Raw genomic sequence first — 17,035 nt, 5'->3', positions numbered from 1 at the left:
TATGAATACACAGCAAATACATGCTTTTCCTGAAGTGATCTATTGATTTTTGGTTTTCCTTCCACCTTAAGCATTTTAATGCCTAGCAGTTAACCTTCAAGCCTTAGCCCTTCCCAGCCAGTCCCTCTTTTCCCTCTGCATAAGAATGAAACGCAGTATCTTGAACACCCAGAATGCGAGGAAGGAGCTAATCATTGGCTCGCATTGTGGCTGGCAGGGCAGGCCCGCCTCTTTGGCTTGTGCTGACAAGCTGTTTATGTTTGTGCACGGCCACCCTTTAACTCAGCCTCCCGATGGCCGTAATGGGACCAACTGTCTGAATGCTGCAGGGAGCTAAATCTTCTCATCAGACTGAATTTCAGCCTCTGATTCTCCTGCCTGGACTCTATGGAACACTAGTAAGTAGCCTTCTGTCTTGTTGTGGCTTTTCTCTTAAGACTAAGGGCATGTTTTAGCAAGGCAGGTAGGTGCTGTCATTCAGAGAGGCAGCTATTAAAGCATTTCCCTCTGTCTGAAGTAAAAGAGCAGCTACTTTGTATGCAGTGTCATGACTGCAAGGACCGCACGATTTCAATCTCAAATGAGACCTTCCCGAAAGGCAAAAGGGAAGATGGTAATAATGACACAACCCATTTAAACCTACTAAGTTGTTGGGGTGTATACATATGTGTGCATATATACAGACATATACACACTTCATTTAATCTGCATCTAGTTCTTATTTTCAGATGCATTTACAGTATTTGAAATCCAGTCTCAGTTTAAGCAGCAGCAATTTTTGCAAGGTCATGAGTAGTTTGGTTTGGAAAAGTGTGAAATGGCTGGAAATGAGATACTATAAAAGGAATGCTCCCCAAAATGCTGATATGTCATGTTTGAAGATATATACCTAGCGGTAGAAAAAGAAAGTCGTGGTCAGAGATTTCTGTCCTCTTTGTTGACTGGGAATTGTTATTGGGAACTGTTCACAGCTCCACAGAGCAAAAGACTGCAGAGATAGAATGAGCATGACTTCTTACATCTTTGGTATGCTTTCTAATTTTCAGAAATTGAAATCAAATGTTGCCTGTTTGGGCAGTATTCTTCAACTTATACCTGCGCTGCATATATTGATGGACTTTTTAGACTTTCTCTTATACCATTTACACCAGCAAAGTCTTAATGTCGCTGTCAGAGTTGGCCACTCGGCAGAATCTCAGAACTAGTCTGCTCCTGAAGTTTGGGCAAGTCTCTGTGTAGATTTCATGTGGTAACTGAGGCTCAGGCTGTGAGTTCAAGATACCTTGAGGGGGAGAAAGGTGGCTGTCACTGTAAAGAAGCATGTTCATTATTCCTCTATTTAAAATCACAGGAAAGTAAATTGCAATCAGATCTTCATTAGCCTTGACTCATGAAAAAAAAACAACAAAAAACCAAAAAAAAAACAAAAAAAAACCCCAACAAACCCAAACCAAACCAAAACAAAAAAACCCAAAATAAACAATTAAAAGCAAATCCAAAACAAGGTCTGATGCCATGTTTCTTTCAGCTTGTTTAGCTTCGCCCCTGTGGATTGTACCAGTAGGGGAATACCCTGGGGGTTGTGCCTTTGTCTCTGCTGTGCTGCTTGTGTTTTGTGGCTGTGCACAGCTCCCTCTGACAGCCCTAGTGCAGCCTGGAAACTTTTGGCTCAACAATCCTCCTCACCTATAGGATCTTAATGACTGCAACCTTCAGTGAGTTCTGGATTGCAGAGGGCCAGTCAAGCAATATTATGTTTAGAAAGCAGTGGCTGAGAGAGCTAGACAGACACTTTCTGATAACACTGATCAGATTGTAGGCAGCTGTTGTACTTAGTACATTTTGGATGGGTCTTGATGCTGATGGTTGTTCAGCTCTGAGTCTGAGCCTTCTCTACAGCAGTACAGTGCATGTGTGGTAGTGTATGAATTAAAGCTAATTACCGCAATAAGCTTCTTCTGTGCCAGGCTGTGAATACAGGCCAGAGCGTTTCAGTCAGTTGCACTAAGCAGCAGATAGATACTAAGCCTTGATTAGTAAAGATGGATTTTGTCTATAGATTAAGAAAACACGATCTCAGTACTTAAATGAAAACCATACACCACACACCTAGGAATTGTTGTTGTGCCCTCACAGTACACTGTTAGGAGTAATCAATATGCTCACCACATTGTCTCTTGACTAAAGAAAGAAATCCCTTGTGCATCACAAGCTCAGCACAACATGGCTGGCTCTGAAGGGGCAGACTGTGCCTGTTTGATTTGCATCAGGGTAAACATGCAGAAAATTAAAATTGATTTTTTTTTTCCCCTACCAGAGAGATAATTTTGAAGATGTATTTACAGGGCTTGCTAAAACAAGGCGCTGAATCAACATCCTTCATAAAAGAACTGCTCTGAACTGAATAAGCTATAATTGCACTTTTTGATTCTGAGCTGGTAGGCAGTTTGTGAAAACACAGTTATTTACTAATACTCATTAACAAAGCTTTCAGATGGCTTGGGAAGCAGAGAACCATATCATGCTCAGTCTACAAAAGAAGGAGATAAAATCTGCAAGGAAGCTGGAAATAGAACTGCTTACTGTGGTTCATTTTCTTCCTCTGGTTCTGTAGGAGCATTTGCCAGCACCTTCCTGTGGCTGAGTATTTAGTCTGCAGGCACACTTGTAACATAGCTATTGTTCATTTGTTCAAAACTTAATGAAAGGTATTCATTTGGGGTTGACTGAAACCCTGACCTCTTACCAATATTTCCCAAATATACTCATGGTTTACCAGATTATTAGATCCACTGTATTTCTCCTACACTTCCCTTGGGAATGTCAGACCAGCTCCCAAAATGGATCAATATCTTGGGAAGGAACAACTCTCTGGAGTTGCTAAGAATTTTGACTTACTGGAGCTTTAATTCATGAAACTGAACATTTGAATTATTAGTGAAAGCAGAAGGCTTTAAGGGTACTTTTTGCCTCAGGATTTATTACTAGCAGGTGCTCTGCTGATATGTCCTATATGCTTGACACACTCAGTTAAGGTTATGATAACAGAGAGCCTGTGAGCGAAATATTCCATGTGTCTCACTCCCATCAGCTGTTTAAGTCTGACCAGGAAACTGAACTGTCAGGTAACAGAAAAAAAAAAAAAAAAAAAAAAAAAAAAAAGAAAAAGTCTGGGGGTCTGAAAGAAGCAATGGCAGCCTTCTGTCTGGTTTGGATAGACTTCCTTGTAAAATCACTCACTATCAGAAGTTAGGTCTCTATAGGAAATCACTCACTATCAGAACTCAGGTCTCCCTAGGGATAAAGGCTGAGATTTGCCTTCTCACCCTCCTTGGGTAACTTGTCCTCTCTCTTAAATCTGAACCCTGTGACTGATATCCTCAGTTTTCACACATGCCTATGAAGCATCTTTTGTTGTTCAGGTGGTGGTGTTTTGTTTTGGTTTTTTTTTTTTTTTTTTTTTTTTTTTTTTTTTTTTTTTTTTTTTTTTTGTTGGTTTTGTTTTGTTTTGTTTGTTTTGTTTTGGTTTGGGTTTTTTTGGGTTTTTTTGGGTTTTTTTTCCCCCCAGATCCCTTTTCCCTTTTCCTAAGTATTAGATGCTAGGTAAGGGATGGTGTTGCTGTTAAAGTGGAACCTACTGGTTGGTTCTAAAAACATGAAAAATGCTAGGCAGCCTTTTCTATTAAAAAAGCAGCAGGGCTGTAGTACTCAGATCTCACTTGAACATTAATAGCAGAGGGTCTTCCTCAAATGTGTGCATTTTATTTTGGTGGTGTTACCTGGAGAACATACTGCTCTTAGGAAAGAAAAGGATTGCTAGGCAGATTATATTTTCAAAATTCACTCTGGGAGAATAGAGGAAGTCTCTCAACCAGGTATTTGCCACAGGTCTCGTTCTGTAGTGTGGCCTGCCTGAAATAAAATGGAAAACTTGTGTCAAGACAGAGAAAAAAGGGTTTACTTCCTACCTTCCTTGTCTGTGACAGAGAGTGAGTGGCAGTGGCTAAGTTGTCTTGAGGGTGCTGTTTTTAAATCATCAAGTATCTGCCAGTTTCCACCAGTTCCTTTGACTCATCTCCCTCCTGTGTGACATATCTGGCCTCTGTGCTAGCCGGCAGTGCTGAAAGAAACAACCTTCCGTGGCATTCCAGCACTTGCAATATTCTTTGCTCTCATGCTGGGAAGATGTTTCCTTGGACTCCATTGGCAAGCCCTAAACTTTCTTCTTACTGGAATTACTGGCTTTCAGAACAGACTCTCTGCATTGCTGCTTTGCTTTGATAGTGTGTAAAAGGCACAGTCGTGCAAACAACTCTTTTTAGGGTACATACAGGACTGATATATTAGTTGTAGCCTCCAGATGGCTCATTTCTCTCTCTAGCTCACCTCTCTCCAGCCCAGAAAGCAAATTGTATGTGCTCAAGTAGTCAGGAAATACTATAGATGCCATGGTATCTTCATCCATGAAGAAGCTTTCAGTTTATTAAGAATACTTCAGTTTCCTTCCTTTTGCCCGTGTAGTTGCCTAAACGTCTAAGAAAGCAGCAATTTTAGCTCGTAGCATAAAATGTCCCTAATTAAGAGGGTAGCTTGCTGTGTTCTTCTTTGTGGCTGCTGTCTAAAAAAATCATCATGGCTGTCATCAGCCTTTTCCTCTTATCACTGCTCGTTCACAGCATGTGAAACTGAGAAGCATTATATCCGTTAAAATTCAAGGAGTGTGCTGCAGTTTCTCTCACGAAATGAAATCATACTGTGGCTTGTTTTCTTCTTGACATCTTTCTTCTTATACAGCATCTTCGGTTGACACTTTACCTAATGCTCCCTAATGTAATCCTCTAATGTACTGTCAAAAGTTAACATTTTTTATATTAATATCCTGGCATGGAATTCTGCAGGTCTTACTCTGGCAAAACTATTGCTAAAGGCAATAGAGAGGCTGGTTTCTTAAGGACTGAATGGGACTGTGAGAGTGACAATCTTTTCCCATATGTGTGGTTTAATTTCTGCTTCTGATTGGGATACTTAACTTAAGTGTGATACCTTTGGCCTTCATTTTAATTAGTTTCAAATGTGTAAGAGCAAGTTGATAAGTATTTGATGAGGTTACTATCAACTCTAGCATTGCAGTGGCTGAATTTTCAGCACTTTTCAGACATTGCCTTCAGAGACCATCTGTCTAAAGAAATGTCTCCTTTTCTCTATTTTCCCAGTAATTTTCTCCTGATACCCACTCTTTTCTGTCACTTTGAAATCTAGGCTTAACACTCATATACACTTTGGGATCCAGAGAGACCTCAAAACATTTCTTTGGATCATACTGCCTATGGAAAATGTCACACTGTCACATTCCAATACACAGATGAGAAAATGTGAGCCAGGGCTAATGTGGCTCTGGCTGCAAAAGAGAGGACGCATGTTGATGGAGCAGGGACAGCATCTTTTATATCCATGCAGGTATACAGATAAGGATAGTTTCAATAGAGAAAGTCTCATTCCCTTCCTGCCCCAAAGCTCTGCTCAGCTTCAAGCATGTCAGCCTTTCACTCTGGCTTGCGGTGTCTTCTGGCCTCAGGCCCCTCATCCTTAGTTCAAGCTCATGCCTGTGTAGGGAGGGCATGTAGCTTTTCCCTGTCATCCTTGCCCCTTAGCTCACTTGCAAAGTTCACAGCTTCTTCATATTTCTGCCATGACTCTTTTCCTATCCTAGAGGCACCATTTTTCCCTGGCCTCACATGTCCCACCCTCCTGAACCTCTGTGTCCTGTGCCATTTAAGATGCTTGTTCTCCCTCCCTTTCAGCCCTTAAGATCTTCCCCAGAGCTCTTTGCTCCTTGCTGTATTCTCTTCCTACTCTCTGTCTTCCTCACTACAGCCCAGTGTTTGCAGGCTGAGAGACAGGGGACTCTTTGTTCTCCCCTGGAGTCTCAGGTTCTTCAGTGCAAAGGTCTCAACATACTTTCTTTTTCCTCTATTGTACTTGAAGGCAGAAAAGTAGGACAGGTCCAGGGTAACCCAGGCACATACTAGTTTTTTGTGTGCTGTAAAGGGGTATAGCTCCAGGCAAGTCAGAGAAAGAAAGAAATATATAAGCTTTTTTTTTTTTTTTTTTTCTTTTGAAAATGTAGCCCTATTTTTTTGGCAAACAAAGTGTCCAGTATTCAACAAATATCTTGTGAACCAAGTTCAGGCCCAGAGCTGCTTTTGAACTGTTTGCTGTGATTCTTCATGTGCTCATTTCTTTATGTTACCAGTCACATGATAACATTTCTGATTCTTGGATGAATGATGTTTTCAAACAAAAAGAGGGATTTGGACACATTACTTTTGGTTCAGAACTTTTCATGAATGCAGACATATGAAAATGTCTTACATCAGTGCTTCCTGGTTACTTGCTTTTGAAAGGAAGCTTACATGAATGGAAGTTTGTGAAAACCAGTAGTACTGAGACAGTACAATTTTACAAGAGCCAGGGCTGATGGTTAATTTCTCAAAGTAGCAAAGTGTGATTCAGAGCAGTGCAGAGCAGAAGTGTGAGCCTGGCACAAACTGAGTGTATGCCCGTATTTAAGGGATGTGGTTGCCACAAAAGTGTGACTGAAGACCTTGAAGTAGGATCACAGTCAGGAGAAGTGTGGGGCTTACCTGCTGTTACATGGTATATTTTTATAAGAAGCTTGTGCATTTGGTTGCGGTTGTCTTTCTTCCCCTGCTCCAGTCCATAATGTCTGCAGCACTTAGTGGACATCTATGAGCTAATTCACCTCTTTTGGGTTGCAGAAAATAGTTGCATTTTTTCACAGGGCAGTTTTCTGTCAGGCAGTGAACTGTGTCTGTTCACTGGGGAGTCCAACAAGTTCCTCCATGTGAGGTAAGGAGTGTGAGGGTGCACTGAGAGGGGAACAGGGGCCTTTGAAAACAGTCTAATGTTTGTTTTTTGAAATTATGTTCTCCTAATATGTGACCTTCCTTGATGAAAACCACTGGGGTATATGCATTGCATAGTGTTTGCTGACTTGTTGCCTAAAAAATACGAAGTATCCAGCCCGTAACTCCTGTTCTGCAGACTTCCAGGTGGGAAAAAGGAATCGTCACTTCATTTCACTTACAAGGGAAAAGGCTGTGTATGTCTCCATCACCAATGTGCTCAGAATGAGCTCATGTGCCCCAGGCATGTCCAGATCCCTGCAGTCACAGATGTAAGTGAGACTTGATGGGAAAAGTGGCTTAGTTATGCTTATTCTCCCTCTTTTTTTTCTGGGGACAGCCAGGGGCTACTGCAGGCAGTAGTGAAAACAGAAGCAGCCGTGGGGCTTCTCCAACGATGACATCAAGGTTAATAATGCACTGTGGTTTTGTCTGAGCTGCATTTTTTCTTTCTGTGGAAGAGAAGTGATACATTATAAAGCAAAATACAACATCATGGAAAAAAAAAAAAACCAACCAAACAAAAGCACTGAAATAGCTCCAATCTCATCTAAGAGCTGGAGCAGGCAGCAAAGGATTATCACATGATATCTCTTTGGAAGATCAGCTAAAAATTATGTGTGTTTCTGGAGGGGGGCAGGCTTTTGCCAAACTCAAGTCACTGGGCACCAAGCTGAAGTGCTGTGATAAAATACATGAGGCCAGACCTACTGAATACAAGTTTCGCATTTGAACCCAGACCCAAGGCAGTTGTTACATGTGCTGACTTTAAAATACTGGTGATAAAATGATTCATAATGATTCACAGCTACTTTGTCTTTTAAAAATGAGCTATTGTCAGTGCCAAAATTGATGTTACTTTACTTCATTAAGTGAACTGAAGCTTCACCCTGAACTCTTCCAGGGGTAGTTTTGAATCAGTTTATCAGACCTGTGGTTTTCAGTTGGTACAAAGCCTGCCAGCTTGTTTGCATCAGAAGACTCATTTAGAACTTGAGTGGTGACCAACTAGAAATCTGCATAAACATATTTAAATTCCTACGTCAAGTGGTCTAGTGTTAAAACCAAAGGTGAACATATACTTGTGGTGAGACCCAGCTTAGTAATCTACCATCCTTAACTTCTATCATTTAGGTAATTTCACAGATTCAAATGAAATGGAAGGTGCATCCTCCACTAAACCACTTGTCACTTTCTCAGTATTTCAGCTGCAAAAAAGCTGGTTGAAAAACAGGTTGATTTCAACTATACCTTTGCAATGCAGTGCTTCCAATACAACCACACTAGACTACATGGGAGCAGAGTTCAGACCAAGATATATATATCTATATATATATAGATATATAGATATATATATATATATATATATATATATATTCTGCCACTACCTGTGCGTCACAACCTGTCCACTGACTAAGGAGGGATACTTTTCCCTTGCTTTAAGGAACATGCAATGGCATTTGAAAAAACCTTTCAAGCATCTACATATAAAGATACATAATCAGTGTCTAAGCTGGATTCTACTCCACTCTTGTCCTACTAATATTGCTAACATAGTTGATCTTGGTGAAAAATTTATATGGAAAATAATTGAAAATATCCTAAATGGAAGCTGCCATTTTTCTGAGAAGACAAAGTGCTCCTAGAAAGTTTTTCCTATCTGATCTGTTATTTGTTGCAGTCTTTCCTAGATGAAGCTTTCTAGAGTAAATTTTATCACCATCAAAGGAATGAATGTCTTCCATCTCCATTTCTCCAGAAAGCTGAGATCTCTGTGCTCAATAGGAACATGGTGCTTGACTGCCCCAAAATTCATGGAGACAATGTGGGAGAATGGGAGCGTTAAATGATGCCTTAGATCCAGGCAACAGTGAGGGGATCCACAGCTGGCCTGCCTGGAGGCAGAAGCTATGTAGGGACAGTAGAATACAGATACCTCATAGGGATGAGATAAAAGAGGAAATGAAAAATACAAAAAAACCCAGAAATAAAGTTAGTAAGAATGATTCCCAGAGCCTGGAAAATGAAGGGTCATTTAAAATTGATCTACTGTTTTTGAATCTTGAATTTTCTTGAGTTTTTCTTGAGGAATTGCTATTTGTGAAAGCCACTTTTGATGTAAATGAACTGGTTTTTTGAGAGAGCAGGTATATTGAAGATCACCTGAGCGATCAGTGTGAATTAATGCATTTGCTCCTTTGGGGGAAAAACATTCAGTCAGCAAAAGCATCACAAACTGAAAATGCTTATTTCCACTTACTCCTCTCTTTATTACCATGTCTCATCAAAAAAAGTGTTCTTATTCCAAATATAACAGTCATTCAGCTTGTCCTTGTACAGTGGGGAGAAACCTGTGTGCCCAGAAAACCACACAAGGACTACTCTGCTGTGGCCCATGAAATAATTTCTGTGCCCAGACCTGTAAGTCTGCTCTACAAGGATCAGGTTCTTTGGTATCATGGAAAATATCAGTAAGAACATGAGATAGTCAGTTCATTTGTTTATGAAGTGGGAGAATAGCTCAACAGTTAGCAAACTCTGCTTATTGCTGTTTCAAAAAATATTATTATTTGCTTCAGCTGACATCTGCGCATTTTGTGTGTTTTGCTGCTTACTACCTTGAGAGGAGAACAGAACATAAGAGAGGAAAAATGTTAGAATGTAGGCAAAGTTGTCCAACTCTGGCAGCAGCTGAGCAATAGAGCTCATGGAATCTGTTCTCATAGACCTGTTGTTTGTGTGGGGTGCCCTGGTGTCTGATAATACAGCTGAGTTCATGTGTAGCCTTTTACGTTGGATCACTGGATGGTATTTCACTCATCTGGACAGTTGCCTTTTTTTTTTTTTTTTTTCACAAAAAGCTGGAGGAATATAATACCTTTGGGATCTCTACCTGATGTGACTGAAATTATTCAATGGATTATATGACTACTGGAAAGAATTGTGACAGCACAGGCAAAAATAAACAGAAAAAATTAAATAATAATTTCCTCCTTTGCTTCTACTGATTAAAGGGCCTTGTTTTTTGGGTTTGGTTTGTTGTTGTTTGTTTACTTTATTTGTTTTTAATTTTTTAAAAAAATAATTCAACTGCTTTTGGCTTTAACAGTCCAGTTGTGTCAGTACCTTGGATGCAGGTACAAATGAGTAGACAATCAGCACAATTCTGATTGTACCAAGATGAAAAACTGAGCAAGTGACAAGGCTCAGGACTTTTGGGCAGAGCGTTTACAATGGTGTTTTTATTTTGTTAATGACTCACTGTACTGATCCACAGATGCTTTAGTGAAAGCTGCCTTCTTCAGAGAGTCTCATTGTTCAAGCAGAGTGAGATTATTCCCAGTAGAAAAGCTTGAAAAAGTCCTCTGATAAAACTAACAACTAAATAAAACTTAGTATTTTAAGGAACGTATTAATAACTACAACAACTTTAAGCCATGGCAAAAGTTTTTTATCCACCATAAATTTTTTTCATTATTTTTTTTTTAATTGGGAAAAGAATCTTCTTCAGTCCTGACACAAATGCCATGAAGTGTACAAAAATATAGGTGAATCCTTAAACCTTTGGTACTTGAATGTAATCAGGGTACTAGACCTTTAAATGGATGAAAATAGAAGCTAAAGGTGACTTGGGGGCTCTGAGCCATGGACTTTCATGGGATGCATATCAAAGCTTTGCTTCTGCTAGTTTTGGTAAAATGTTCATTCTAGTAATGAATGGGTTGAACCACCATCGAAGTTCCCTATTCAGCAACTGTCCACTGGCTCTGAGTTGCCTTAGTAGGAAAAAAAACCCAAACAAAACAAAACAAAACTTACCAACACATTAGATTTGCTTCCCACCTGGAAGCATTTAGAGGATGTGAGGGGATCAGCATTCACTTCCCTGTTTATAAAAAATCAGGTTGTTCTAAATGACTTACTAAACTGTTGAACGATTTCATGTAATGCACTGGATTTCCCTGCCCCTTTCCAGCGAGGCTGTTAGTGCTGGGAGCGAGGGAGGGCTGCAAGGTCGGTGTGTTTCCACAGCGCGGAGTGTGGGCACCCGGCTGCCGCTTTCCTGAGCGGTGGGTGGTGCTCTGGGCTGCCGGACGCTGCCTGGGGGGAGCCGCCAGGCATCTGCAGACGGGAGGGCAGCCCGGCATGGGGCCAGCTGTTTATTTTCAAAGCCTTTGTACTTCAGGTTACTTGTAAGGCTGGTGCTTGGGGAGTTCTGCTAAAACTGGACTGTGTACGTTCCCTGGTTTGCCTGTAATTTGCAGTTTATAAAAACCAGATGGATGACTGAGTGCTCTGCAAGTTAGGGTAGGAATGGGATCTTCTGACATAAGAGCAGTTTTTACAGAAAACATTGAGTTAAGAAGATTCAGGCTCAAGCTAGATTGCTTCTTCCCTCTCCCCCCCCCCCCCCCCCCAACTTTTGTCTATTTTTACTGCATCATTGGTATGTGTCCAAGGAAAGTCGGCCATATCATTCGGAAATACAAGGGGATAAACTTTTGACTGTCGGATCTCTTCAGGCTGAGAGACTGCAGAGTAAGTGAACTGGGAGAGAGAGAATTACAAGGAGAGATTTCTTTTAAGTGAACTTTTTGGGTTGTCTGCTCTGCCGACAGCAGTGTAAAATAACGAAGAAACTGCAGCAGTCCTTTCCCACTGTCTTTCTAAATAATGTAAGTTACCCTTTCACACTCATCTCTAAATGTTCGTGTGCTTATTCTGCTTTTGAATATTTTGTGGGAGCAGTGGTTTTATAGCCAGTGAGCTCTTGCCAGGAGCTCTGCTATGTGAATGAGTGAATTGCTTTGTCTTTTTCTTTTTTAAGTCAGGGTGGTAGCGGGGGAAGCCGAGCAGTTTGACACCGCCTTTCTTTGACAGTCGTGTTAGCTCGGCTTTAGATGGCTGTCGAAACCTTTAAACCTTTTCAGTGTTAGTGCAGAAATTTGTTTGTAGCTGGCAAAAGACAATAGCAAATGTTTTGATTGAACTGTGCATGTCAGGCTTGCAGTAAGAGCAGGCGTTTCAAAGGGGACTGTGTGATGCTATGTAAAGACGAGAGGATGTGACAAGGGAAAACAAATGCTTCCTGCTCTTTAATATTTAGAAGAAATAATTGAAACAGAGCCAAGGAGTTTGCCTAGGAAAGAAATACTGGTGTTTATTCAAAGCGAAATAATGACTGTAAATCCGAGAGGACAATGCCAAGGTCTAATTAGGAGGGAGAGTTTACTTTCCACAGTGGTTCATTTTTGAAGCTGGAAGTTGGCATTAATGTTGCCATATTCTGTTGTGCATTTGTGTAGTGTAATTTGAGCCATTACCTGATGCATAGCTCTCCATAGGTTATACAGGCAGGTTGATTACTCTCCTTTTATTTCATTTTGCTATTTTCAAAACGCAGTCTAGGCAGACTCGTCAAGCAGATTGATAGGTGTACATAAAAACAAGGGGTATAATTATAATAATGTACCAGGTAATATACTAAGAATAAAACAAGAAATAGACCAAGAAAATCACCCTGAACTCAAACATTCATCGGGCCAAAGCAATGACATAGATGTTCATTTCAAAGGGACAAATGAGAAAATTGTTGTGAAAGTAAGATGACTAAATAAATATTTTTTAGATAAGGATGTGGCTTAAGAAAAGTTGCTTTCTGTTCCAGCCTTGGATTTTTTGTTTTTGTGGGCAAGGGATTTATTATCTAGATAACAGTCTGTGGCCAGCTGTTATGATCTAATAATCAGAAGGTTTTTTCCTCAAAATTTCACACTGCTGCTTGTGAGAAAACAAATGAGACTGACTAGCAATACTAATGAGAGCTTCTAGACAATGTGAATATTTTTCATAAACTTGGGAATATAAACTATAGGGCTTGAAAAGCATATTAAAAGGTTTGTTTTTTGGTAAAATCTGTATAAACTTGTTTATTTTCAAGTTAGTCCTATAATTTTCTGGATACTATCTAGAGCATGGAGTGGTTATAGAGAGAAGCTACTGTACCTGGTCTTGCGACTGCATCATCCTGCTTGCAAGCAAAGGCAGCAGAAAGAGGAGGAAGTTTTTTCTGTTTCCAGAGAGTTTGGGGGAGAAATCAGTCTGTTAGCTGCTGACAATATGAAATAAGGCTTCTGTGCTTTGGCCCTCATCCAGAACTACTTAGCATAAACCAAAGGTTTCTTCAAACTTCTCAGCAAAGCATTTGAAAACTTGAGTGGTGAAGACCCTCTGACATCTGATCTGGAACTGCAGTGCTCACAATTTGGTTATAAAGAGCAGGTGTGTGTTTTCTTTGTGAAGGGTTCATTTCTTGAGTTCTTGAGATGCATCCTTTTTCACGAGAAATGGCTTTGATAGGCCTTTAATAATTACATCTTTCTTCAGGGAGGAGGCTAAACAGAACTTTGGTTCAAGAAGCATCTCTAACACATGCTGCTTGCAGGCCAGAAGGAAACATTAAGTGGGTTTTATGACAGAATAAATCCTGGATTTGATTATAGGGTTTCTGGGAAGAGGGAAGGATTAACATCATGGTAACAATTATTTCAGACAACTGGGAAAAGTCTTTTGATTTCTTTATGTAATTTGTAAAGGGAGTAATTTTTCTAATTTTTAATCTGTGCCTAGAATGTATCCTTCTAGAAACAGAATAAAAATTAGAAGTTAATACACATTTAAGCCTTTGGGAGAGCGGTGGGGATATTTGTGTCTTAAAAGTTCATCTTTTTCATGGCATTGATTCTTGATGAAATTTTGCATTTGAGGCTAGATTTGAGACAGGCAGTGTCCATGGTCTGGTGGCACACGCAAGTGCTGTCTGAACTGTGCAAGGTCCAGCAGCATGCATGTTTGGAATATTAGACCTTACCTGGACAAAGATGGTAATTCTGCTGGGGGATTTCCCCAACCCATGATACTATTCTTTTTCTGGCAATGCTGGTTTTAGCTTGAAGCTCAGGTTGTTTACTGGAAAATCCCAGGTAATTGGTGCTTGAAGCCATTATGAAAGCATGCTGGGCGTGTCTTTGCCTGATAATGAAATTTCATTAATTCATAACAAAACTAGAATTTGGACAGCTTATATAAACACAGTGATGCTCCTGATTCCTTTGAGGAAAACTGAGGAATTAAATTAACTGAAAAGGTACTGGGCGTTCTAATCCAGAGAACAAAGTGCTGTACATTACTATACTGAAGCTGAAATTTAATCATCTGCATAAAGTACTAAACATACACAGTTTTGCAGAAGCATGTAATACTGTGTCTAGACACATGAACTATTTTTATAAAACAAAGGCACAATGTATAGTAGGTTAGGGTAAATCCTTGAGCCACATGTAAAAGCATTTGATTTGATCTGCTGGCAAGCATATTGTCTCATCAGAATTAAATGTGTCTGAGGATGCAAGTGTAGCTAGTTTGAAGTATTTTTTTATACACAGTAGCAAGCATATATTACTGCAAATAATAAGTTCAGTTTATAAAGAATATTCCTTAAAATCATGGCATTATATAAGGGAATAACACTTTAGATTTAATTAGTTATTATATGGACAATGCAGTATTCTGTATTATAAAATGCCACTAATTCCTAAAAATTCCTAAAATTTTTCTCCTGGAATTCTGCCCATCTGTATTTTGCAGAGTAACATATATGAACTTACTTTTTTCAGTTATTAAAGAAATCCAGTGACTGCCAGATTGCAATCCACTGTTGCAAATGCTACACTTGCCTGACACCTTCAACCAAAATTATAATTATCAATAATTATATGCTATTTCCAGAGACTGCAGGTTGTGGTTATGTTTTCTGTTATGCTTCCTGGTAAAAAAACAAAGGTGGGGAGGGCTAATCATGTGAAATGCATGGCATGAGCTGTTCAAAAAACTGGACTGAAAACAAAAATCAATATTTGTGGAAAGAAATCAATATTGGAAAGGAAATAATGACTATTTAGAGGTTTTTAAAATACTGAAGGGAGAAGAACAGGGCTTAGCAATCATATAAATGGACTTCACCTCTCTATATCTCCACTTTTGATAAGTTACTTTTCAAGACATGCTCCTTCTGTTAGAATTGGACTTGCTCTTCTATGTGTTACGTGACATAAATGGATTGCAGTCAGTCCCTTGGTGTGCTGTAAGGTTTGTATTAACATGTCTGTAAAAGAAAGAGCTGCTTGGTTACAAACACTTAACAAATGAAATTTGGAAGAATTCCTGTTTTGAGCACAAGATCTCTTTTTCTTCCTTTTTGTTTTTGATCAACTGAAGTTAAGATCACCTTCCACTGAACAAAACTCAGGCTGACCTTTGGAGAAATTAAAATGACATTTCATGTCAAACTTTCTGAATGGTTTTATTTCTGTTAAGAAAGACCATGCTTTGTTTCTGTAGTTTAAATAGATAAATATTTATTGTATAAATTTGAACATTAAAGGCATTTGCCTTTGTTTTCTACCACACACTGTCTAAATGTTTTCTGTCCACAGTCTGAAGATGTATTGCATGTCACTCCTTCTAATAATTGGGGTGGCTGGTTATATTTGGATTGGGCATTACTTATTTTGAGGGGTGATTTTAGCTGGAAGTCAGTAATTTAGCTTGATCAGAAATAACGGTTTATAACCACACAATGAAACAAATGATGTAACATGTTCTTAATGTTCTGTGTGGGGACAGCCAAGGATCTAGTCAGATGAGAAGTCTGCAGGCAACCAGGCAGATTTCCTACTTGCTAGCTGGACTTTAGGGCAAAAACTCAGAGGCAAATCCCATTCAAAAGGAAGAATTAAAATTGGAAATGCAAATGAAATATAGTTCTTGAGGTGCTGAACTCAGCAGCAGGCAGATGTAGCAGGTAGATGTTGGCTGGTTCTGTCCATCTGGCCACTGTCTAGTTGCAGTAGGGTTAAAAGAGGCACAGCTAAATTAAGAAGAGACTAATCATAGACACGTGAAAATGTTAGCAGCATGTATTCTGGCACTTCTTACATTACATGGTGACCCTGCTAACACAACCATCAAAAGAAACTCATGCTGAAATGGCTGCAATGGTTTATTGTTAAATATTTAATCTAGGTGATAATAACTTAAGAATATGCCCTGCCACTAGGAGAAGAGAAAGGACTTAAAAATTTACTGTAATCACGTATATATGTAATGTTCCCCTGGAAGAACTGCAAACAACTCTGCTTTTTATGGTCAATACTTTTGCTCAGGTGTAAAAGTATTGTTCATTCTGTCTCACTTTAAAACTATCTGAATATTATCAATTTTGGATGCATTGTAGGAGTGGTTACTTAGGTGGAGGTGATCTTCAGTCCTTATGCCAAGGTGAATGCTCTTCGTGAAAGAGACGTAAGGATTGAAGTAGATGCAATTACTTTTGATCAGATTTTAAATGCTTGAGATGAATGTTCAGCAATTTGCTTGCTCCTAATCCAGTATGGATTTATTTGTCTTAGTGTTATTAGTCTGCCTAAACATGTGTATGATCAGTTTATTTATGGGTGACTTTCTGTTCTTTTGTCATGGAAAGCTATTTGTTTTGTGCTGCCATGAGCTTCTGTTCTTGATTTTTTTTTCTTGCAGTTCTGGAAACAAAGAGTGACAAGCACTTTTTTTTTTTTTTTTTTTTTTTTTTCTTTTTTTTTTTTTCTTTTTTAATGGGATTTGAATGCTGGTTTTGAGGATGCTCCTTCAGTGAACGTGTGATTTGGAAATTTGTCATGCCTGGACTGATGGCTTAAAAGAAGTCTTAGTCCCTGCAAGGATCTATACTGTGCCTTCTCCTTCTACATCAAAGTTCAGCAGAACCTGATTATTTGTGAGCTTGAAGGTGTGTGATATCTATCAGTATGTTTTGTGAAGTACTCAGGGGTTGATTTAGCAAGGAAAGAGTAGTGTCCAGGTTATTTTGAACTACATAACTGCATAGTATGAAAACATGGAAGTGCAAAATGCTTCTGCACCTTTTGCAGAACAAAAGCCCTCCAAAGTAGTGATGAGTCTTGAGCAAATATGCTTGAAACAATTACTTACAGACTAAAACAAATTGCTCTCAAAAAGACTGTGCTGAACTTGGAAATGTTCTTGAAAAGATC

General features: G+C 39.3%; 1 protein-coding gene across 6 annotated transcripts in view; it reads left to right on the top strand.

The window, feature by feature from the left end:
* The window catches only part of TRIM2 (tripartite motif containing 2), a 112,158-nt gene that overhangs the window by 41,398 nt on the left and 53,725 nt on the right, over positions 1-17,035 (top strand). For 2 of the 6 annotated variants that reach the window (XM_066317686.1, XM_066317683.1), the window contains exon 1: positions 10,834-11,602. The exons of 2 other annotated variants lie outside the window; for them this stretch is intronic. The gene's annotated coding sequence lies outside the window, so the exon portion shown is untranslated. Of the gene's footprint in view, positions 1-253; positions 399-10,833; positions 11,603-17,035 lie in introns of those variants that run through there. 2 more of the 6 variants (XM_066317684.1, XM_066317690.1) reach the window with 2 other exon arrangements.

Source organism: Sylvia atricapilla, chromosome 4 (assembly GCF_009819655.1).
Source record: "Sylvia atricapilla isolate bSylAtr1 chromosome 4, bSylAtr1.pri, whole genome shotgun sequence".
In the NCBI taxonomy this organism is placed as follows: Eukaryota; Metazoa; Chordata; class Aves; order Passeriformes; family Sylviidae; genus Sylvia; species Sylvia atricapilla.
This window is presented reverse-complemented; position numbering and strand designations above follow the sequence as displayed.